The 24707-nt window shown below is 49.0% G+C and overlaps 1 pseudogene; it reads right to left on the bottom strand.

Moving 5' to 3' along the window:
• Nucleotides 1–130: 130 nt before the first annotated feature.
• LOC132479645 (zinc finger protein 541-like) lies at nt 131–24504 on the bottom strand (annotated as a pseudogene).
• Nucleotides 24505–24707: the final 203 nt, after the last annotated feature.

Genomic DNA, 24707 nt, shown 5'->3' with positions numbered 1-24707 from the left:
TCCTGGAACTGGGGAGAACCAGGGGGGAACACAACTTACGCTTCTGCCCTGGAGACAAATCTTGAGGGTCCGGGATAACGGTGGCCACTTCCCTTTCCACTGCCACGGATCAGTTTAGAAAGAGCACGGGCTACAGTTCTGGCCGAGGAGACGTGAGGGGCGTTCTGTTGGGCGCTGCTACAAGCTTTCCTCACTTTTAAAAAGGGGAACAAGGAAGGGAGGGAGCTGCTCTCTGCCCTGCACCCTCCGAAGGTTTGGGTGCTCCGCGTACAAGAGGGGATTCTTGCTGCTGCTGCTGCAGCCGACTTGCAGACGCTGGCCACTGCTGGCAGGCCTTGACTTCACCGTGGAGCCACTGGCACCACCACGTGTCCTGAGAGCTTAAACCTACGCCGACTCCTCTGTTATTACGGCCCGAAGCATACGCACTATAGATATCTAAACTCACCTTTTTGCTGCTTTATCACTCCTACCTTCCCGCTCCTAAAATGTAAGCTCTGTGAGGGGAGGGGCCTGTCCCTCCATCACTATGTCCCCATCACGTGGACTGGGCATTGTCTGGCACAGCTACAGCAGGTGCTTGATGAATGCTGGCTGCATTCATGCATGAGGGTCCTCCAGGGCAGGGACTCAGTCACTGTGGCTTCTGGGAGCGGCAGGGGCTCAAAAGCCTTCGCTGGATCAACAGGCAGGGAAGCCAGAAGACAGCTTCTTAAGAAACAAATTTAATACTATATACAAGGGAAAACGTACAGAAACAACAAAGGAGACGCAACAGGGCTGGAGGTGCCCATCCCAACTAGCTGCCCACGCAGAGGGCCGATGCCAGCCCCTAGCTCGCCCTCCTCCTCCTACAGTTGGAAGGGCTCCACGGGCCACCTTGCCCTGGCGGTGGGATCCACGTGGTCCTGAAGCCGGTGCCACTTCATGTGGGCATTCCGACCCTTGATCTTGCCAAACACCCTGAGGAGGCACCAGAGGACACAGGGGTCAGAGCAGGGGGAGGCGGGTAGCCCTGAGGGGGGCACCCCAGAGGGCTGAGGGCAGGCGGTGTGGGAGCATCCAGGGAAAGGGCAGTACCTCTCACACTCCCGGCAGGGAAAGAAGCCCTGGCCCTTGCTGCTCCCCGGCAGCTCAGGGGTCCGCTTCGAGCCGGTGTTTGGGCTGGAGTTGGGGATGGACTCCCTCCTGTAACTCTCAGTAGTCCTCGGTAATTCGGGGGTGGGACGGTGGCTGGGTTTCCTCCGAGGGCTACGAGTGACCTGCACAGGGGGCAGAGGTGATGAAAGGGTGCTGACCGCCCCGCCGCCCTTCTAAGGGAGAAGCAGGTGTCCAGAGCGTCCAGACGTCGCGGGGTGCACCCCCCCCACCGCCAGCCAGCTTGGATGGGCACCGGGCATCCAGATCCGTGCTGAACTCCTGAAGCCCTATCCCGAGACCCTCTACCTTCGCTTCTGTCCTGTCTGCTTCACCCAGCTCTCTCTTGACCCTCTTTTCCGGCACTGGGGCTCGGCCGCAGTCAAACTTGTTCATTTTCTTCTGCATGTAGTAGAACTCGACACACTGGGCTACTGTTTTTGTCTGGACCTAGTGGAGGAAGACAGAAACCGGCTAAGGACAGTGCCTCAGGAGTAGCAGTGAGTATGGCCTTGACGCCCTAAATCCCCTCCCCATGGGGCCAGCCGCCACTTTTTGAAAGCCCTCCTGAAACGTTTCTCCCCTACGGCTTGGTATGCTCCACTGCTACGGGGGACAGAGAATCACAAAGTCCTCCTGGGGATGAAGGAGTTCAGAGAGAAGCCACCAGAGTCAACACCATCTAAGCTCTGCACGCTCTGAGCAACAAGGCTGGCCCAGGAAGGCTTCTCTCCAGGAAAACGCACACACGGTACACACGAGGACGCTCACTGTGACATCATGTGGAGCCACATGTCTACCGACTGGGACTAATTAAACCAGAGTGTCCTTACGTGGTGGATACCTCATAGCCTTATGTGACAGCTAGGCAGAGCCCTCCAAAAAACTGAAGAGGAAGGAATACTTCCCAACTCAGTCCGTAAGTTCAACATTTCTCTGATACCAAAGCCAGACAAAGATATTACAAGGAAAGAAGCCTACAGACCCAATGTCCCTCATGAACATAGATGAAAATTTTTTAACAAAACTTTAACGAACAGAATCCAACAATATATATATGTGTATATATATATACGTGTATATATGTGTGTATATATATATATATATATATATATGTATATATGTATATATATATATATAAAGGACAATATACCATGACTAAGTGGAGCTCATCCCAGAAACGTGAGGTTGGTTTAACAATCGAAAATCAATGTAATTCATCATATTAAACTTAAAAAAGAGAAATCATATGAGCATCTTGATAGGTGCAGAAAAAGCATTTGATACAATCCAATGTCCATTCCTGATGGAAACTCTCAGCACAATAGGAATAGAAGGAACTTCTCTTCAACCTGATAAATGATACCTACAAAATTCCTACAGCTAACGGTGGAGTGGTTTCCCCTCAAATATCATGAACAACACAAGGATTTCCACTCTCACCACTTCTACTCAATACTGTACTGGTGGTTCTAGAGTGCAAAAAGGCAAGAAAAAAAGTAAAGGCAACCAGGTTGGAAAGGAAGAAAGAAAAGTGTCTTTACTTGCAGATGATGTGACTGTCTATGTAGAAAATTCAGTGGAATCCACAAAAAAGTTACCAAAACTAGTAAGTTAGTTTGGCAACATTTCAGAACACAAGATCCATATAAAAATCAATTTTATTTCTATACATACTAGCAACAAACCATTGGAAACTGAAATAAAAAAGAACTCTATAACATCATAAAAAACACAAGTACTGGGCTTCCCTGGTGGCGCAGTGGTTGAGAGTCCGCCTGCCGATGCAAGGGACACGAGTTCGTGCAATGGTCCTGGAGGGATCCCACGTGCCATGGAGCGTTGGGGCCCGTGAGCCATGGCCGCTGGGACTGCGCGTCCGGAGCCTGTGCTCCGCGGCGGGAGAGGCCACAATGGTGAGAGGCCCGCATACCGCAAAAAAAAAAAAACAGAAAAAAAACAAGCGCTTAGGAATAAATCTGCCAAAAAGTATGCAACAACTGTACACTAAAAACTTCAAAACATTGCTGAAAAATTAAAGATTGAAATAGAGAGATACACCCTGTTCACGAGTCAGAAGACTCAATATTGTTAAGGTAACAACTCTCCCCAGTTGACGTAACGAGTCAAAAACAGTACCAATCAAGTTCCTAGCAGAAATTTTTATTTTGAAATTGTCAAGTTATTTCTAAAATTCATAGGGAATTAAAAAGGATGTAGAATACAAAAAATAACTTTGAAAAAGAATAACAAAGTTGAAGGACTAACATTTTCTAATTTCAAGACTTAGAATAAAGCTACAGTAATAAAGACAGTATGGGAATAGCTTAATAAAAGACAAACAGATCAGTGGAACAGAATACAGGGTCCAGAAGTAGATGCATATATATATGGCCAACTGATATTTAACAAAGGTACAAAAGCAACTGAGTGGAGAAAGTATGGTCTTTCCAACAAAAGGTATTGGAATAAATATCCATATGCAAAAATGAACTCACCTCGCACCCCCTACAAAAATAAACTTAAAATGGATCATAAATCTAGAAATAAAACCTAAAACTATAAAACCTCCAGAAGAAAACATAGGGGAAAATCTTTGTGACTTTGGGTTAGGCAAAGATTTCTTAGATACAACACGAAAAGCACAGTCTATAAAAGAGAAACTAGTAAGTTAGGCTTAAGCAAAATTTAAAACTTTTCTTCAAAAGACACTGTTAGAAGACTGACAAATGGCATATTGGGAGAAAATATTTCCAAAGCATATATCTGGATAAAGGACTGGTGTTCAGAACAAAATAAGAACTCCTACAGCTCAATAAAAACACAGACACTCCAATAAAAACAGAGGCAAAAGATATGAACAGACAGCTCACCAGAGAAGGTGCACAGAGAGCAAAAAAACACAAAGATGCTCAGCATCATTAGTCATTAGGAAAATGGAGTCAGATGCGACTGTACACTCATTAGAATGGCTAAAATTAAAGAGACTTAGCATACCAAGTGTCGACGAGGGTGTGGAGCAACTGGACCTTTCATAACCTGCTGGTGGGAATGGGAAGTGGTAGAGCCACTTTGGAAAACAGTTTGGCAGTTTCTTAAAAAGTTAAACATACATCTACTATAAGTTACCCTCATTCCCCTCCTAGGTATTTATAATCCCAACCCCGTGTCCGCAAAAAAAAAAAACAAAACAAAACAAAAACAAAAACCCAGTACATGTCCGTACAAAGACTTGTATGTAAATGTGCAGAGCAGCTTTATCTGTAGTCATCAGTAACTGGAAACCACCAACAGGTGGATGATTAAATGAACGGTGGTCCGTCCACACAGTGGTATACTCCTCAACAGTAAAGGGATGAACTATGGGTACACACGACAACATGGATGAATCTCAAAATCATTAGGTTGAGTGTAAGAAGCCAGACAAAGCAGATCACGTGCTGTATGATTATTCCATTTATATAAACCTCTAGAAAATGCAAACTCATTTAGAGTGACAGAAAGTAGACAAGAGTTGACTAGGGACCCGGGTGGCAGGAAGGAAGGGTTGCAAAGGGGCAGGAGGGAACTTTTGGGGGTGAAGGATACTCTCATTATCTCGATCATCGTGGTGGTCTTACAAGTGTATAACTATGTCAAAAACATTAAATCTCACACTTCGATTATGTGCAATTTTGCGTACATCAAGTTAAAAAAAAGAGCAAACTAATCAGCAGGATATTAAGTATATGATGTCATCCTTTTTTGAGAAAGTGCATATAGGTGTGTAAAATCCGTATGGGCAATAAATACCTGTCAGGTTATCAAATCAGAAGTAGGATTGTGGGGAGGGGTCTGGAGGGCTTTATTTTGAACATGGGATTCATTTCTCTACCGTTTCAGGTTGTTCCAAGCAATGGCATTGTAGTTGTCAACTGTTCACAGCATGAGCAGAGTATCGCCCCTGAAAGGCCCTGCAGTTCTAGCGCCTCGGCCGTGTGAAGGAGCCTTGTCTACACCAGCCTGCCATGTTCGCCTTACCATCTTGTGTATCAAGTAGAAGTCCTTCTTGTAGGCACGGAACGCCTTCTTAAAGAGCCTCTTCTCCATGGAGGTCCAGATGTCTGAACCTATTGGAGAAACAGCCAAGAGGAGGAAGGATGTTTCTCCTTCTGGGACCACAGCCACGGCTGAAGTGCAGACTCCCCTCCTTTTTCAGGCCACCGAGCGCCACTTATATGCCAAGATTTCTGCTAAGCCCCTTACTTGCTTTATCTCACACAATCCTCACAAAAACCTTAGCAGGTAGGGGCGATTACCATCCCCACTTGACAGGTGCAGCAACTTGAGGCTTCCTCTGCTTAAGAGACTTGCCAAGGGCAGGCGTGGGCCCCTGGTTGCCTGACTCCAAGGCTGGAGTGCTCAACTGGGAAACCTGAGCCCACCCCAACCTGGCACCCCCCTTCTGGCCAGGAAGAGCCCACGAGGGAACCAGTGGAAAGGGGAAGGTTGGATCCAACTAGAGAACAGCACCCACTGAGTCCCCCAGAGAGGACGGGCCCTTCTGGGAGGGCAGGTGCAGGCCCCAAGAGAACTCCGGGAGGCACGTGCAGAGCTTGCCATGGAAAGTGACTGGCTCGCAGGGGCCTCAGCCAGGCCAAAACCACGCGGGCAGCCACGCTCGTTACCTGTGTAGTGATAGTCGGCGAGAGGGTGAGTCCGTGGCTTCTGGGGTCCTCTCAGTAACAGGGTCTCCAGGGCAACCTGGAACGACAGGAGTGGTGGGCAACTCTCTGAGGGAGGGAAGGTGAGGTAGAGGCCCACCTTCATTCTTTCATCCAATCAGAAAATATGTGCAGCCCTCCCTAAAGCCACCCCTACCCCAGGGCGACTCAAAGTGTGGTCGGTCTGTGGACTGGCCACCAGCTGTGAACCACTTGGGACACACTGCCTACAGCACTAAGCGGACTGTTGAGTGCAGCTGACGTTACCTTTTTCATAGCAAGATTTACTTGATGACGAAACAGTGTGTGGACTTATTCTGGCACAAGCTCCTTATTTCTTCAGGGAGCAGCATTTGGAGTGGCACTGCCCCCGCCCTACCCCATGTTATGGTCCTCATAGCACTAATCATTATCTATCACTTGTAAAAAATGTATTTCATGTGTTCACTCTCCTAAAATGTAAGCCCTGCAAAGAGAGGGCATCTGTCTTGCTCAACAGCGTAACCCCGGTCAGGACTCGCTATGCAGTTTGCAGGACCCAGCGCAAAATGGAAACACGGGGCCCTGTGCTCAGAAACTATTAAGAATTTCAAGATGGTGGCAGCAGAGCATTAAACCAAGAATGGGCCCCTGAGCTGGCCCCAGCCTGATACCGTGACATCACCAGGTATCAGGAGGACCCAGTAAATGTGTGCTGATTACTCTGCTGAGCACCCACCACGTGCCAGCCACTGCCTCTCAGCTTGAGAAAAAGCACCATGTAGCCCTGACTCTTGGGTCTCCAACTCGGGTGACGTGACTTCCTCTCCCACTACACACAGTTGGACTTCTTCATTTTCTAAACTTCAGGATTGTGAGGAGGGTCCTTGGAGGAGGCAGAGGCATTTCTGTTGCATCAGAGGTTTGCATACACCATTTTTAATCCAAAAGTTAATGTTCAGTAAATAAACCAGATGAATGCAGGCCCTGAGTTGGTTCTGCTAGGCACCGCCTCCCCAGTGCCGCGCTGAGATGAGGTAACGCTGGAGGAACCCTGGTGCTCTGCTGTCACCCCAGAGAAATAACTGATTGAGCCCGTATGTGTGCATTTCCCCTACGTTCAAAAGGACACCACCAGTCCCAAAGCGACCAGGGAGAAGGGTGGGTGGCCAGCCTTTGGTTCTCGTGAGCTGCAAAGCCCCAAGTAGAAGGCACGTGTCTTGCGCCTAGAGCCCCTGGCCCTAAGAGACCAGGGAGCTTCCCACAGCTCCTCTGAGCCCCCGCCTCGCCTGCACCGCACCTGGATGTTGCCCTGGGCTTCATGCAGGCAGTGCAGAGCGAGCTCCAGGTTGGTGCCCCCGCCCGGCATCACGCTGGAGCAGGCCACGTTGCAGAGCTCGGTCACTGTTTCCAGCAGGCAGCCCGGCAGCGAGAAGGAGAGGAGACACAGAGGGTCAGCAAGTGCCAGAGAGGAAACCTCCCCAACAGCACAGATGGGGTGGGGGGCTCCTGTCACCATCTCCCTCACCTCTCTGTTACAAGCAGGCTGAGGGAAGGGAGCGACAAGGAGGATGGGCAGAAACCCTGCTCCTGGCACCTGCTCTGGATGGCCTGGCCAGCCACTGGGTGAGAGGAGAGGTGGGGCAAGGGACTGCAGCACAGCAAAGCAGTCCTGCGCTGAAGGCCAGCTCTGCCCACCCCACCCCCGCCTGGGGATCACTGCTTCTTGGTCAAGGTGAGAACTGGGAGGAGAAACCCCTTGGACATGGAGGAGGGCTCTCGGGAACCTGGCCCCAAAGTCTCAGTCACCCCTATCCTGCGTCTTCGGGTTGGTCATCACATCTCCCCATGGCTTCCAGACCAGAGTAGCTACATGCTCGTCACTTCCAGCCAGTGATCTGTCCTGGAGCTCTGGGATCTCAGCCTGAAACTGGCTCCCTATGTTGATGTGTCTGAAATGAGGCCACACACACGGACATAAAAGGCATAGGTGTGTGACCAAGATGGGAAATACAAGAGAGATGTGTGGTGAGCCCTGCTCACCAGGGCCGTGGAACCCACCTTTTGGCCATCTCTCAGACACAGGGAGTGCTCATCAGCCCAGCAGACACGCCACTGGTATTCCAGAGACCTCTTGAGGGATACTTCCTTCCTTCCTCCAATTTGCTTTTTCGCCAGATTTCTGGCTTCAGGCGTTTGGGGTCTAGGACAGGGGAGGTATGTGCTGATACCTGGCATTCTTCTGTATCCAAGGGAACATCCAAGCTACAAAACAGTATCTCACTGCGCCATCACCAATTCTATCTAGAACCCCAGGGTGCTGGGCATTCTGTCTGCAGACATCCAACTATGGTATGTCTGGACAGAAGGAATATTGGGGAAACACCTGGAAAAATCCACCACTTCTCTCCTAGAGAGGTTCTGGGTCTAGACCTGACTTTCCCGTGATGAAGGCTCCCTTGGGAAAAACCGACACTGGAATGCAAGGAGGGTAAAAGCATCCCCACGTTGCAAGGACCCTCAGGTTCTAAGTCTGTTCCAACTCACGGTTCAGTGCTGATCTTGCTGTTGTCCTTCACCACACTGATGCCAAAAGAGCCGTCCATGTGATCTGGAAAACACCCAAAGAAGAGCCTCAAGGAGACTGGCTACAACTGACCCATGAGGTCCTTTTTGCCTGCCTTTCCAGAGCAGCTAAAAGCAGGCTCTTCAAGATTGCATGGTATACACACACTACTGTATATAAAATAGATAATCAACAAGGACCTACTGTATAGCACAGGGAACTATACTCAATGCTCTGTAATAACCTATATGGGAAAAGAATCTAAAAAACAATAGATATGTGATTATGTATAACAAAATCACTTTGCTGTATACCTGAAACTAACACATTGTAAATCAACTCTAATCCAATATAAAATTGAAAATTGGAAAAAAAAGATTGCATGGTATGGAGTTTCCTCAAAAATTAAAAGTAGGACTACCATATCATGCAGCAAACCCACTTCTGGGTATTCATCCAAAAGAACTGCAGTCAAGACCTCAAAAAGATATCTCAACTCCCATGTTCACTCCAGCACCATTCATAATAGCCAAGATGTGGAAACAACCTAAATGTCCACTGACAGATGAGCACATAAAGGTAATGTGACATCAACATACAATGAAATACCATTTAGCCTTAAAAAGAAATTCTGCAATATGCAACAACATGGATGACCATTGAGGACATTATACTAAGTGACATAAGCCAGTCACAGAAAGAGAAATACTGCATGACTCCACTTATATAACGTATCTAAAGTAGTTGAATTCATATTGATAGAATCAAAGAGTGGAATAGGGGTTACCAGGGGTTGGGGCAGTGGGAAATGGGAGGTTACTAATCAATGGGCATAAAGTTTCAATTAATCAAGCTCTAGAAATCTGCTGTATAACATTGTACCTATAGTCAACAATACTGTATTGCACACTTAAATCTTTGTTAAAAGGGCAGATCACAGATTAACTGTTCACATCACAATAAAATAAAATAAAAAGATTGCATGGAAGTGGGATAAGACTTCTGAAAATGTAGAGTAAGGAACTCGGCAAAACAACAGATTTACTGACAAAAATCATTGAAAAAGAAAAAAAAAAAGAACAGTAAGCTAAAGTCTCTGCACGTTGTCCCAAAGGCATACAGCATTTTAAGAAATACTCATTCAAGGGCTTCCATGGTGGCGCAGTGGTTGAGAGTCCGCCTGCCGATGCAGGGGACACGGGTTCGTGCCCCGATCCCGGAAGATCCCACATGCCGCGGAGCGGATGGGCCCGCGAGCCATGGCCGCGGAGCCTGTGTGTCCGGAGCCTGTGCTCCGCAACGGGAGAGGCCACAGCAGTGAGAGGCCCGCGTACAGCAAAAAAAAAAAAAAAAAAAAAAAAAAAAAAAAGAAATACTCATTCAAGAAAACCTACTAAATCTCGGGAAGAACAGTGAGAGTCTGTGGCACTGGAGCCATGACCCACCCCCTTACCCACCTAGCCCCCAGCTCTTTGTAAAGGAAGCTCTACCCAGGTAGGTGCAGCCAAGGAGATGGGGGCTGCTTCTTCCCCTGGCTCCCATGCTTAAAGAATTAAAGCAAGATAAAATAAAAATTTGTCATCAAAGAGAAAATGCCATCAAGAGATGGAAATTATTTTTAAAAAAGATACAAATGTGGACTTCCCTGGCGGTCCAGTGGTTAAGACTCCACGCTTCCACTGCAGGGGGCATGGGTGTGATCCCTAGTAGAGGAAGTAAGATCCTGCATGCTGTGCGATGCAGCCAAAAAAAAGAAGAACCAAATGGAAATAGTTCAGGGGTTAAAAAAGTACAATAACCAAAATACGGCTCAACAGTAGATCTGAGCTGGCAGAAGAAACGATCAGCAAACCTGAAGATACAACAATGGAGACTATGAAATCTGAAGAACAGAGAGAAAAAAATATAGGAAAGTGAAGAGAGCCTCAGAGAAATGTGAGATGTCATTACATGCAACAATATATATGTATTGGGAGTACCAGAAAGAGGGGAGAAAGGGACAGAATATTTAAAGTATTAATGGCTGAAAATTTCCCAACGTTGATGAAAAACAATATGTATATCCAGCAAACTCTACAAACTCCAACAAAGATTAAACACAAAGAGCTCTACATCCAGACATAACATAGGCAAAATGTGGAAAGCAAAAATAAAGATAAGATCTTGAAAGCAAAAAGGGAAAAACAATTTGTTACATACAAGGGCACTACAGTAAAATTAACAGCTAACTTTTTAAGAGAAACGATGTAGGTTACAAGGCAATGGGATAATATATTCAAATTACTGAAAGTAAAAAAGTGTTAACCAAGTATCTTATATTCAGCAAATTATCTTGCAAAAATGAAGGTAAAATAAAGACACTCCCAGATAAATAAAAACTGAGGATACCTGTTGCTGGCAGACCTGCCTTACAAGAAATATTAAAGGTGAAATATTATTCAGCCCGCAAAAAGGAACAAAGTACTGATACATACTGCAACTTGGATGAAACCTAAAAACATCATGCTAACTAAAAGAAGGCATTCATAAAGGACCACATACTGTATGATTCCACTCATATGAAATATGCAGAATAGCCACATCGATAGAGACAAAGTAGATTAGTCGTTACCCACGGCTGGGGATGGGGAGGATGGAAAGGAGGGACTGCTAATAAGTACAGGGCTTCTTTTGGGGATGATGAAAATTTCTGAAAACTGATGGTAGTGATGGTTGCACAGCTCTGTGAATATACTAAAAACCAGTGAATTCTATACTTTAAAGGGATGAATTGTATGGTATGTGAATTATATATCCCTAATAAAAATAAATAGTAAAGAAAGTCCTTCAGATTGAAAGCAAATGACATCAGATGGTAACTTGAATCCAAACCAAAAAAAAAAAAAAAAAAAAGCGAAGCGCTAGTAAATATGGGTAACTATAAAAATCACTAGGATTACATATTTCTTTTCTTTTTTTAATGGCCTTAAAAATAACTGCATAAAACAATATGTATTGTGGGCCTGTAACATATAGAAATATAATATATGTGACAGTAACTGCACAAGGAGCACAGCTGCATTGGAGTAAAGGAATATCACCTCAGACAGTAACTCAAATCCACAAGAATAAATGAAGAGATCAGAAATGGTAAATAAGAAGGTTAATATAACAACCTCTATAAATCATGCTTGCTTTCCTTTATCCGCTCAGTGTTTTTACACAAAATAAAATTATATAAAGCAATAAACATGACCAGTACGGTATTACTGGGTCTCTCACATATAATAGCAAAAGAGTTAGAAGGAATAGAGCTAGATAGGAGCAGTGTTTCTATATTTCACTGTTAATGAGTTATTACACATCCTAACAGATTCTGATAAGACATATATTTTAAGTCCTAGAGCAACCACTAAGAAATGACTAAGAAACATTGAAAAATTAATGGAATTAAAATGTCACACTAGAAAATACTCACTTAATACAAAAGAAAGCAGGAAAGGAGGAACAGAGGGAGAAAAAGACATGTAACGTATAGAAAATAAAAAGCAAAATGGCAGATGTAAATCCAACCATATCAATATAACATTAAACAAGAATGGATTAAACAAACCAATCAAAAGGCAGACTTTGTAAGACTGGATAAAAAACACATGATCCACCTAATGGTGTCTAGAGGTAACATGCTTTATTTTCAAAGACACAAATAGGCTGAAAGTAAAAGAAGAGAAAAATATATACCAAGCAAACAACAACCAAAAAAGAGAATGGAATGGCTATACTAATGTCAGGCACATTAGACTTTAAAACCAAAAATATGAGATAATGAGATAATGATAAAATTAGAGATAATGATAAAATTATTGTAATAATGACAAATGATGTCACAATCACATCCTAATGATAAAAGGTCAAGCCGTGAGGAAGATGTGACAATTACAAACATATACACACCTACAAACAGACCCCCAAAATACACCAAGCAACAAACGACAGAACTGAAGGATGAAATAAACCATTAAAAAATAATAGTTGGAGATTTCAATACTTTCAACAGTGGATAGGGCAACTAGGCAGAAGATCAACAAGGAAATCGAAACTAACTAGACAAAACAGACAAAATACAGCATTCCACCAAACATCAGTAGAATACATTCTTCTCAAATTCACATGGAACATTCTTCAAGACAGACCGGATTCTAGCCCATATAACATGCCTCAATAAATTTTAAATTTTAAAATAAATTTAAGGGAATTCCCTGGCGGTCCAGTCATTAGGACTCCACGCTTCCGCTGCAGGGGGCATGGGTTCGACCCCTGGTGGGGGAACTAAGATCCTGCAAACCGCACAGCACAGCCAAAATAAATAAATAAATAAATTAAATAAATTAAATTGAAAAAGAAACAACGTATGTACTCTGACCAAAAGAGAATTAGATTACAAATCAATAAAAGGCAGCAATTTGGAAAATTCACAAATATGTGAAAATTAAGCAACACACTCTTTAACAGTCAGTGTATTAAACAGGAAGTGGAATGATAAATTAGAAAATACTTTAGCTGAATGAATATAAAAACACAACATAGGGCCTCCCTGGTGGCGCAGTGGTTGAGAGTCCGCCTGCCAATGCAGGGGATACGGGTTCGTGCCCCGGTCTGGGAGGATCCCATATGCCGCGGAGCGGCTGGGCCCGTGAGCCGTGGCCGCTGGGCCTGCGCATACAGAGCCTGCGCATCCGGGGCCTGTGCTCCACAACGGGGGAGGCCGCAACAGTGAGAGGCCCGCATACCACAAAAAGAAAAAAAAAAAAAAGACATACTAAAACTTACAAAATGTAGCTAAAGCAATGTTCAGAAGGAAATCTATAGCTGTAAAATATCTGTATTAAAAAAGAAGAAACATCTCAAATCATTTATGGTCAACTGACTTTCCACAAAGGTAGCAAGACAGGACTTCCCTGGTGGCGCAGTGGTTGAGAGTCTGCCTGCCGATGCAGGGGACATGGGTTCGTGCCCCGGTCTGGGAAGATCTCACATGCCGCGGAGCGGCTGGGCCCGTGAGCCATGGCTGCTGAGCCTGAGTATCCGGAGCCTGTGCTCCACAACGGGTGAGGCCACAAACAGTGAGAGGCCCACGTACCACAAAACAAACAAACAAACAAACACCTCACAATGAGCTACCGCTTCACACCCACTAGGATGGGTGTAATAAAAAAGACAGCTAAGAAGTGTGAGCAAGGATGTGGAGAAACTGCAACTTTCATACAATGCTGGTGGAAATTTAATATGACCCGGCCATTTTGCAAAGCAGTCTGGCAGTTCCTTAAATGGTTAGACATAGTTACCCTTTGACCCAGCAATTCCACTCTGAGTTATATACCCAAGAGAAATGAGGACTTATGTCCAACAAAAACGTACACATAAATGTTCTTAACAGCACTGTTTGCAACAGCCAAAGGACACAAACAACCCAAATGCTCGTCAACTGATGAATGGATAAATAAAATGTTGTCTATCCAGAGAATTCAATATCATTCATCCATAAAAAGAAATGAAGCACTGATGCATACTACAACATGAACCTTGACAACATTATTCTAAGTGAACAACTAGACACAGAATGTCACGTATTTGATGATTCCAATTACATGAAATGTCCAGAATAGGGAGACCCGTAGAAAAAGTAGGTTGGTAGACTGGTGGTTGCCCAGGGCTGAGGAGTTGGGGGCTACAGGGCCTGTGTGTCACCGCTCGTGGATATAATCTTCTGGGGTGATGAAAATGCTCTAGAATTAGATTGTGGGATGGGTGTACAATCCTAAGAATACACTAAAAAATCACTGGACACTTTAAATGGGTGATTCATATGGCATGTGAATTATACCTCAATAAAGCTGTTTAAACAATTACTCGAAAGGGCAGGCAGAAGGGTGCTTAGGCTAAATGGTGTCTATTTTCTTTCTGGCTACAAAGTCATAAGCACCTAGAAGGCTGCTGGTCCCAGATGGTCCTGGGATAGTTCTGAACAGCAACGGGACCCCCAGAGCAGACCCAGGCGTAGGCCAGAGAGAATGGCTGGACCAAATTCTACAGGGGGCGGGGGTCTGGCCCCCCGCAGGCCCATCATGGGGCGATCAAGCTCACTCACCAAGCATGGCGCTGATGAGCCTGTCGGGACGGGCCCGGGCAGATGTGGAACAGAGAGTGTTGAAATACAGCCCAGAGCCCTCCCGGATGGGGCTGAGCATCGGGGGCGGTGTGTAGGGAGGTCACTGGGACAGTCCCTTCAGGAGGTGGTCCATCAGGAACACGGGCGAGCGCAGGCAACTCTGGCGGCATCCTCCCGGGCCCGGCTCCCCAGACATGGAGGGCGGAGGAGGGATGAGCAGTGCCTTGGGCCGTGGGAGCTTCTTCCGCTTCCTGTGTTGGCTGCTCTCCTTGCTGTCTCTCTCTTCCCCGTCCTTCTCCTGTCCCTGGAGAAGAAGAGACTTCAGAACCACGGGGGTCACCTGAGGCCACCGGCCCCAAAGCTCAGACCTCAAGATGGCCTGAGAGTGGGAAAGGGTACTGACCAGCCAGATGCACACCCAGCATGGCCATGCCCAGAGTCCTCAGCGCAGGAAGCCGGGCAGGGCCACCACGCCTGAGCCAGACTCCAGACCCTAAGCCGGGCGACATTTGACGCTGGGGCCTTCTCAGGCACCCACCCCCACCCCAAGGAGAGGCCCTCACTCAGACCATTTTGGAAACTCATATCCGTTGTTAAAGTGACTGGCACTTAAAGTGTGGGGGCCAGACGGATGCAACAGCATGACAAAAGGAAAACCTGTTGCCCTCAAAATGACAGCAGCTCCTGGGAGACAAACAGTGGGCTCCATGCACCCCGTACCCGAGTCCAGCATGGACTTCTCCAGGTGGGGTCTTCCAGCACAGGCTGAAGAGACGACGGCTTGAGCTTGCTACACTCTCTCTTACCTCCACGCAATCTCCCCTCCTCTCTGCCCATCTTACCCCTCCTCATCCTCCGGCTCTCAGCTGCAACGCCCCCTTCCTCAGGCAGGGTCTCTGGTGCCCTTGGGGCTCCCACAGCTCCCTCTCCCAGCCCGGCCCGTTCTGGGTCGTCAGTGTCCGGGGATGGGTCTATCTACTCCGCTGGGCTGGGAGCCCCAGGAGACGGGGGCAGGCCTGTTGTGGTCGCTGCAGTGTCCCCAGCCCTGCCCAGCACAGGGCCAGACACAAAGGAAGTTCACTGGAGGTTGAATGGATGAATGAACACGCAAATCAAGCTCTTCTGGAGTCAGGATTTGGGGGCTTTTCTCCCAGCTCCCACTGGCAGCTGGAAAGCAGCTGGAAGGAAGTGCACCCACCTTGCTCCCCAGGGGATGGTTCGCTGGAGCCACTGGCACCGAAACAGGGACCACCAAAGGGGCGGCGGTCATGTTGTCCAAGGACTTCCTGCCTCCCGGGGAACTCTGCCTGTGCCCTTCTGGCCTCAGCACCTGTCTTTGTGGCTTGCAAAACTCCATGCCACACACCTACACACAGAGAAGAGCCAGCCCTTTAAGAGACACAGTACGTAGGGAGCAAGGGGCCCCTCCAGAGCAGCACAGCCCTGACTCCCGGCCCCCAGCCAGGCTCCCTGCAGGAGGACGGCTCCATCCTGAGATGAATGGCAGCTTCGCGCCCCTTCACCTGCGGCTCCTGCTTCCCTCGAGGTGACGGCCACTGGTCGCTGTGAAAACACATGTGGCTGCTCAGCCCTCTCTCTGTATAAAACATCTGGCTGCAATTCTTGCAGACGTAAGTGCTCCTTGGCTCTGCCCAGTCTGTGGGACCACCACTGTGCTGGTTCCTGTGGGGAAGAAAGGGAGAATGGGACTCCGTCCCCAAACACTGATCCTCTGACAGACAGCTTTGGACGAACCCTAAAGAAATGGACATGATGCCCCCGATTCTCCGTGGCCTGGTGCTCACCCCTTCAGGAGTGAAGCATCCAGAGCTCGCTCACCCAGGGCCAGCACATCAAAGCCACCAGAGTTCTCCCGAGGGGCTTCTGAACTTACCAGCCACCCGCCATGTTCTCCTCCTTCATCGGGTGGGGGAGCCGGTAGATATTTCCACCCTGAAGACGAAAATACATCTGAGCCAACATATCAGAAATGAGATGCAAGAGTGAAAACTATAAGACTTGGAAGAAAACACAGGTATAATTCTTGGTGACCCTGGAGTAAGCAGTGGTTTCTTGGATGACTCCAAAACCAAACAAAAGACAGACGTATTGGACTTCATCAAAACTTACAACTTCTGTGCTTCAAAGGACATCATCAAGAAGTGAAAAGACAGAATAAGAGAAAAAAGTTGCAAATCATGTATCTGATAAGGGACTATGTATATTTCTGTATCAGTGATACATAATGAACTCTCACAGCTCAAAAATAAAATCACAACCCAATTTAAAAATGGGCAAAGGGTCTGAATAGACACTTACCCAAAGAGGATATACAAATGGCCATTAAAAGATGCTCAGGATTATTAGCCATCGGGGAAATGCAAATTAAACTATAATGAGATTATCATTTCCCACCCACTAAGGTGAACCAACTGGACAAGAACAAGTGTTGGTGAGGATGCAGAGAAACTGCAGGCCTCATACACTCTGGGTAGGGATATAAAACAGCACAGCTTTTTGGGAAAGTCTGGCACTTCCTCCAATAGAATTACCCTAGAGCCCAGCAATTCCCCTCCAAGGTATTTCCCAAGAGAAATGAAAACATATGTCTAAACAATAATCTGTACACAAATGTTCATAGCACCGTTATCACAATGGCCAAGAAGGGAAAACAACCCAAATATCTATCATCTGATGAATGGATAAATAAAATGTGGTGTTTCCATACAATGCACAAGTTACCAGCGATAAAAAGGAGTGAAGTTCTGACCCGTGCTACAGCACAGAGGAACTCTGAGAACATCAGGTTAAGTGAAAGAAGCAAAAGACACAAAAGGCCACGCAGCGTTAGGATTCCCGTCACATGAAGTGTCCAGAATAGGCAAATCCATGGAGACAGAAAGTAGATGCATGGTTGCCAGGGGCTGGGAGGGATGGAGAGATTGCGGGTGACAACCAACGGTGTGGGGTTTCTTTTTGCGGTGATGAAAGTGTATTGGCAAAGAGTGGCGATGCGAGCACGACCTCGTAAACAAACTAAAAACTACTGGATGGTGCACTTCAAGATGGCGAATTAGATGGCACGTGAATATTAAAGCTGTGGAAAAAAAAAAAAGAGGAGGAGGTAGCTGTGGTGCGACAGGAAGGATGCTGGACCTCGGAACATCACGAAGAGACGTGGCCAAGCTCTCTGCGCCCAGGACCTCGTGGGCACGATGTGGGAGGACCCAAGCTGCTCCAAAAGGGCGGACCAGTGCCAGGCCTGCAGTAGGGGCCAAGTCGGACTTGTGGACCTGTGATTCACAACCAGAATAGACACAGCATTTCACGTACAAATATCAAGGGTAAAGGAGCTCTGCCTTTACATTCTCTGAAGAAGTGAAGGAGGCAAATCCAAAAGGAAGCGAAAGGCAGAAAGAAAGCAAATAGAAAAAGCTTAGTGAAGAAACATGATGCAAAGTGTCTCTGACAACTCTAAAGCCCTGTTCTGTTGTGTGTGTGTGTGTTGCAGGGTGGAGGGTGATGGGAGGAACCATCCCTTCTCTGGAACTTCATTCGCCCCTCTGTAAACAAACTGCATCTGAGGATTTGCTGAGGTTAAATACAGTGCCTGGACAAGTCAGAAACACGGACACAGGTAAGGACGAGACTCTGCCCCCCGCATGGTCAGGTCCCGTGAGAGGGCCCTGGTACCTGGATCCTGTTGAGTATCATCAGCTTGGACTTGGAGTCCCAGGGGGGATCCGCTGGAGGCCCGGCCAACGACGAGAAGGAGGCCATGGCTACCTGGCTTGGAGAAGCTGCACAGCAAATATCCACTTTCACTTTCTCCTTCCGGAAGTGCTGGGCCCCGGAGTTGCCAGAGAAGAGCCTGTAGCCTCCGCCCCAGGAGCAGGCCGGGCCCTCTCCACCTTTTGTGGCCCCGGAAGCCGTGCCATTCTCAGCCTGGGCCTGCTTCCCTGGGAGGTGGGCTCTGGATGGCTCCTCCCCTCCTAACTGGGTCTGATGCAGGCCCCGAGGGAGAAGATGTCCCTAGGTCCAAGGTCCCTTTCGAGGATCGCAACTGCTTGGCCAGAGAGGAGATGTCTGGGTTTCCAGGAGGGTCCAGGGACGCCGCCGTGGGGGCAGGTGGAGCAGCAGCCACTTTTGGTCTTCCCTTTGGGTCCTGGCTCACGCTGCTGGGGGAGGGCTCTGTGGGTAAAGCGGGTGTGGATTTTCTCCTGCGGTCTAGGGACCCCTCTGGATCAGGGTTCACGGGGCCAGCATGGAGAGAGTCAACAGTGGGTGCCACAGGTGGGGGTTGCTGTGGCCACGGCCCCTGCAGTGACTTCAGGGCAACTTGCTTGCCGTCGGGTGTGGGAAGCTGGGAGGAGGCGGCGGCCACCTGCGTGTGGGAGAAGATCCGCTGGGACTTGGTGATCATCTGGAACACCTGCATCTGCTCGTGGCTCACCAGAGACTCCTGAGCCTTCAGGACCAGCTGCTGGAAGAGCGGTGTGGCATCCGACGGGAGGCCGCTGGACTTCTGGCCGTCCTGGGGGCCAGGCTCACCAGGGTTCTGCCGCGAGAAGGAGTCGCAGTCGAACTTGCTCTTCTTGGAAGCCCAGGAGTCGTCTTCCCCGCTGGTGCTGACGTATCTGGGGTCGCCCGAGGCCTTCCCCTGGGCCTTCAGGAGCGTGGGAGGGAAAGACGGCGTGTCCTCCAGACCGGTGCACTGGCTGGGTGAGGGCTCCCCAGCAGGGGAGTCGCTGCTGAGCCCGGGGCCCGGCTCGGAGCCCTCCCGGGACGGCACTGCAGAGGGCTTGTGGACGACAAACATACTGTTTCCTTTGCTCTTAGGGCAGCCCGACAGGTTTCAGAGCCACTGGAAACTGTGGCTTGATGGCTGGGAACTGGCGGGGACAGTCTGGCCATGGAACAGAGGCAGGCAGGCGGGCAGGGAGCGCCCTCGGGCCAGCCCTCCAGGGATGACGGGGGCTGGAGCAGCGGCAGCTCCGGCTCGGCTGGGTCGGGGCCGCTGTTCTCCGCTGCCCGTGAGTGGACGGCTGTGAACACGTCCGTGCCCGGCTCCTTCCGTGGGGGCCGGGGATCCTCGGGAACACCTCAGTGCCCAGGGCTCCTGGGGCCGCCGGGGTGCTGGCTGGGCCGCAGGAGGAGGACCCTGACGAGGGCAGGGAGGAACAGGCCGTGATCCTCCCTTCGCCGCTGTCTGAAGGCCCTCCCAGGGCTGGCCCGGGAGAAGGGATCGTCTGGCAGATGCTGCTGCTCACGATACAGCGCAGGAGGTCTCGGTTGGACAAGAGGGAGATGGGGGATGGGGCCTCCGGGGGCACCAGGGACCACAGGCTCGCGGGTGCGGGCTGGCAGGCCACCTCGTGCACACGGGGTGAGTTCCCGCAGGGCTCCTCCTCCGGAGGGACCTCCTTGAGGATGCACAGGCCGTGCTGGACCTCGTAGTGCTGGCGCACGGAGCGGTAGTTGCTGTAGCTCTTGCTGCAGCCCTGCTCAATGCACACAAAGGGCTTGGACTTCTGGTGGGTGAGCGTGTGCCCAGTCCTGGAATCACATGAGGAGAAAGTTAGTGGGTGTCTCGGCGTGGGTCACTAACTGCAGGAACCCAGGCGTGTCCCCAGGGGGCAGCAGCATCGCAACTCAGAAACTGTGCTCAGACCCTAGGAGGAAAGACCCCTGCTATGGCCAAAGCCTTCTGGAAGGGGGAGCTCTTGCCCTCACCCCTAAGCAAACCCCTAATCTGAGATTAAAAACATCAGTGGGAGTCAAGTCAGAGTTCCCCAAAGTGGGTTCCTAAGGAACACCAGGCTCCAGAGTTGCTCCCTGAGGACTTGGGCTCAGCTGGCAAATAAGTCTGGGAAAAACACTCTTTACTTCTTGGAGGTTCCTAGGAGCAAACTGAAAAGCCACAGAGCAGATAAAGAGAGATCTGTTGAACTTTCCATGTCTCTCAAACTTATTTGCCCACAAAACCATGCTTTTAAAATAGACCCTTTTAGCATCCCCGAGAAGCAGAGAACCAGAGTTCTGAGAACAAACTTAAGGAAACGCTAACTTGGGGATGATCCTTCCTTGAACAAAGGAGTCTTTGCCTTCCCACAGGAGTCCTCTAGACAGCGACCTGGGAGCCCCACAGCAACAACAACAAAAAGCCAAATGCGCCTATAATGTCTGCAAATATAAAAGAATGCAAGTATGTAGTATATTTACATCATACGTATACCTGCATTAATATATTATAAATATAAACAAATGGGTAAATCACCCTCTGGGTTCCCAACAATCCTACCCCGGATGGTTCTAATCAATTGGACCCAGTAAATAATGAAACCCTTTCCCAAACGTGGACCCTTGGCCTCCATCTGAGGGAAGCAGCAGAGAGGGCATCCGGAGACCCACTTTCTAGCCCTAACTGTTACCAGCTTGTGACAGGAGTAAATCATTTCCCATCCTTAATGGCGAGAGGGGAGAGGATACAATGAAAGCGGGATTCATCGAAGCCTCAGTAAAGGCTGGGCGAGCTGTAAACATGCAAGGGATCGTCCTCTCCCACTTACGAGTCTCTCAGTTTGAAAGTCTGTCTCTTCTCCCTCGGCAGCAAGAAAAGCTTATCATTTCTAAGACATGAAGAACAAACGGAATTCTGCTCCTCTTACACTGAGCTTGCTTTTTAAAGTCAAATTTTGAAAAAAAATCGAGTTAATAAAAGGGGGAATTGAAACAGGAAAAAAGAGAGTGAACACTGCATTGCCATGTTCTAGAAACAGGCATTTCAGAACCCCTCACGCCCTGGTGTTATCCCAACATATATTCCTCATGGAGTGCATATCTGTTCTGCTCAGACACCTACCAGGGACTCTGAAACTTTCTCTACGCAGTTAGCCCAACTCCCTCCATGACAAAATTGCCTCTGGAGTGTGTTTTTAAAGCACATGGGTCCTGTCTGCAAATCGCAGCGGCGCTCTCCTCACTGGAGTGAATCTGGAGGCTGGGGAGGGCGGGCTGTCCGGGGCAGTGTAGGCCCTGCCCCCCGCCCCCACCAAACACTGGCCGTGGGAGGAGCACAGGTCGCACACACCTGGGACACCCGACGGTGCGGGGCGGTGCAGGTGGATGGGAGGGGATGCAAAAGAACCGGGAACACGCCCAGCCCCCAGCAGCCCCCTGAACAGACATCCCGACCAGACTCCTACATACAGGTGGTCCTGACGCTTAAAGGCCTTGCTGCAGATTTTGCACACGTGTCTCCTCTCCTGGCTGTGCGTCAGGTAGTGCTTGCTGAGAGGACTGGCGCTGCTGAACACCTTCCCGCAGAGGCTGCGGTCCAGGAGTGGGTTCTGAGGGGACCTGTGCTGCCGCTTTCCTCTCCTTGTGCTCCCAGACGTGGCCCTGCCTCCTTCGTTAGCCTCTTTGGGCACCTTGAGCACGCCTAGCCCCAGGTCTAGACAGAGGGAGAAAGCACAGGTTATGACATCCGGGGACATCGGAGCCCGGGCCGAAGCACTCTACCACCCTCAGACCAACTTCAGCAGCTGAGTCCAACTCAGGGAGTTGGCCGAGAACCCCAACTTCAGCAGCTTCACTCGCAGAGAAGACCAGGCTTAGCACCAGGTGAGGGGGAGAAGGGACCCTGGTCAAGCCACACCTCCAGGGCGGCACCCAATCTTGAAGCCACACTTGGGGGGTAAGGGAGGGGACAGCAACAGTCTGAGAGCTTCCAGGACAGAGTGACTCGACAGGCAGGACTTCATGACGGTAACATCAACAGCACGCTTGCCAGTGCAATCCAGAAATGCACAATGCAAAATCTTAGAAAAGTTTAAGTCCTTGCTCCCAGCCAATTCCACTCTGGTTTTTTAATTAAGGAAATTAAGGCCGATCTGTACAAATTAACGGAGATCTTGCAGTGAACTGCAAGCGAGTTAACTGCAGCATTGTTTTTCCTGGTGAAATGTGAGAAACCACCTAATAACTGACACGAGGGCAGGTGGGTGACTGCATTCTGGTCTCAATGGTCTATGGCGCAGGCATTTCAGATACAACTGTAGGAGAATATCCATTGACGTGAAAGGATGTTCATGCTGTACCACTAAGTGCTGTGCCACTAACAAGAGGATTGTTGAAAAACGGAATGACCTAGTCTTTAAAAGGGAAAAATAAATTTGAATAGAAACAAACAGAATGGGATTGATTGGTAGCATCATGGATCAACTTAATTTTCCTTTCCCTATATATCTGAATTTTCCATGTTTCTCTACTCCTTGGGTAAATGAGTAGTTTTTTTTATAATTTCATTTTTGATTTTTTTTCTTTGACCCATGAGTTAGTTTAGAAGAGTGTTCTTTAGTTTCCAAATACTTGAAGACTTTTTTCTCTTATTTCTTTTACTTATTTATTTATTTTTGGCTGCATTGGGTCTTCATTGCTGTGCGTGGGCTTTCTCTAGTTGCGGCGAGTGGGGGCTACTCTTCGTTGCAGTGCGTGCGCGGGCTTCTCGTTGCAGTGGCTTCTCTTGTTGCAGAGCATGGGCTCTAGGCGTGCGGGCTTCAGTAGTTGTGGCTTGCGGGCGCTAGAGCGCAGGCTCACTAGTGGCGCATGGGCTTAGTTGCTCCGCGGCATGTGGGATCTTCCCGGACCAGGGCTCGAACCCGTGTCCCCTGCATTGGCAGGCAATTCTTAACCACTGTGCCACCAGGTTTTGATCCATCGCCTGGTCAAGTATCAGTGGGTTTTCCATGCCCTTGGCATAATTATTACTTGTGGAATATTTGCTCTCAAATGCATGTATAGATTACACACTCGTGTCCTGGATTGCCATCCCGGAAAGCATTTAAGAAACATCAGGTTCGGGACTTCCTTGGTGGTGCAGTGGTTGGGAGTCTGCCTGCCGATGCAGGGCCCTGGTCTGGGAAGATCCCACATGTCGCAGAGCAACTAGGCCCGTGAGCCACAACTACTGAGCCTGGGCGTCTGGAGCTTGTGCTCCGCAACGAGAGGCCGTGACGGTGAGAGGTCCGCGCACCGCGATGAAGAGTGGCCCCCGCTCGCCGCAACTAAAGAAAGCAATCGCACAGAAACGAAGGCCCAACACAGCAAAACGACAACAACAAGAAAAAGTTAAAGGGCATTAAAAACAAACCAACCAGATATATGTGGGTAGGCATTTTCCATCCCAGTTACAGAATGAGAAAACTGAGACTCAAACAGGGAAAATGACTTGCCCAAGGTGGCAAAGGAAGGAAGAAGAGCCAGGCTGTAGATTCTGGTTCATCTGATGCCAGAGTCCTTTCCCCAACCACAGTGCCCGCACCGCTTCCAACTCAACTTCCTCCTCTGCTCCTCCTCCCTCCCCGTCTTTTCAGATGGACTGAACTGAAACCTGGCCCTTCTGTGAAGCCTCCTGACACCAGCGTTTGCCCTGCTCCCCTAGCCAGTCCCTCCGAAGGCAGCACACAGTTACAGACACAATCACGCCTTTAAGCCATCAATCCTCTGAGGTGTCCCTCTTCCTCATCTCAGTTATTAATAGCATCTACTCAGTTGCTCAAACCCCAGCCTGCCCTGCCAACCTCCATCTGTCCGTTTCCTTACCAGCTCTCCCTGTGATGTGTGACCCGTCAGCATGTCTGAATCTACTTCTAACATGATCCCTAATCCTTGCGCTTCTGGCCTCTTCACTGCTACTCCAGCCCAGGCCACCATCTCCGCTGAGAGCCTTCCAGCTACTCTCCAGGATTCCCGTCTTGCCGCCCATGGCACCCTCACAGCAGCTAGAGCTTTGCACAGCCTCCCCTGGTTCCCGTGGCAGAGTCTGTGCTTTGCCGCACCGTGGCCTGGAAGTGGGTCTCAGCCTCAGCAGCCTCCTCAGTGTGGCTTCCCACCCCCGCGCCATCCACCTGCCAGCGTCTGCCACTCCCTGTCACTCCCTCGGACTTGGCCCCCTGCTGTACTTTCCTCATGTCGCTTTGTGGTGGACACAAGGTCTGACTCCCCAGTGGCTGTTTCTGCTTCCTCTTCTTTTCCTGGCAAATGGGATTCCAGTTTGGATCGGGTGACAAGAAATTTGAGGGAACACACTGGTTCTCCCCAGTCCTGGAACTGGGGAGAACCAGGGGGGAACACAACTTACGCTTTTGCCCTGGAGACAAATCTTGAGGGTCCG

Source organism: Mesoplodon densirostris, chromosome 19 (genome assembly GCF_025265405.1).
Source record: "Mesoplodon densirostris isolate mMesDen1 chromosome 19, mMesDen1 primary haplotype, whole genome shotgun sequence".
NCBI classification, from domain to species: domain Eukaryota; kingdom Metazoa; phylum Chordata; class Mammalia; order Artiodactyla; family Ziphiidae; genus Mesoplodon; species Mesoplodon densirostris.
This window is presented reverse-complemented; position numbering and strand designations above follow the sequence as displayed.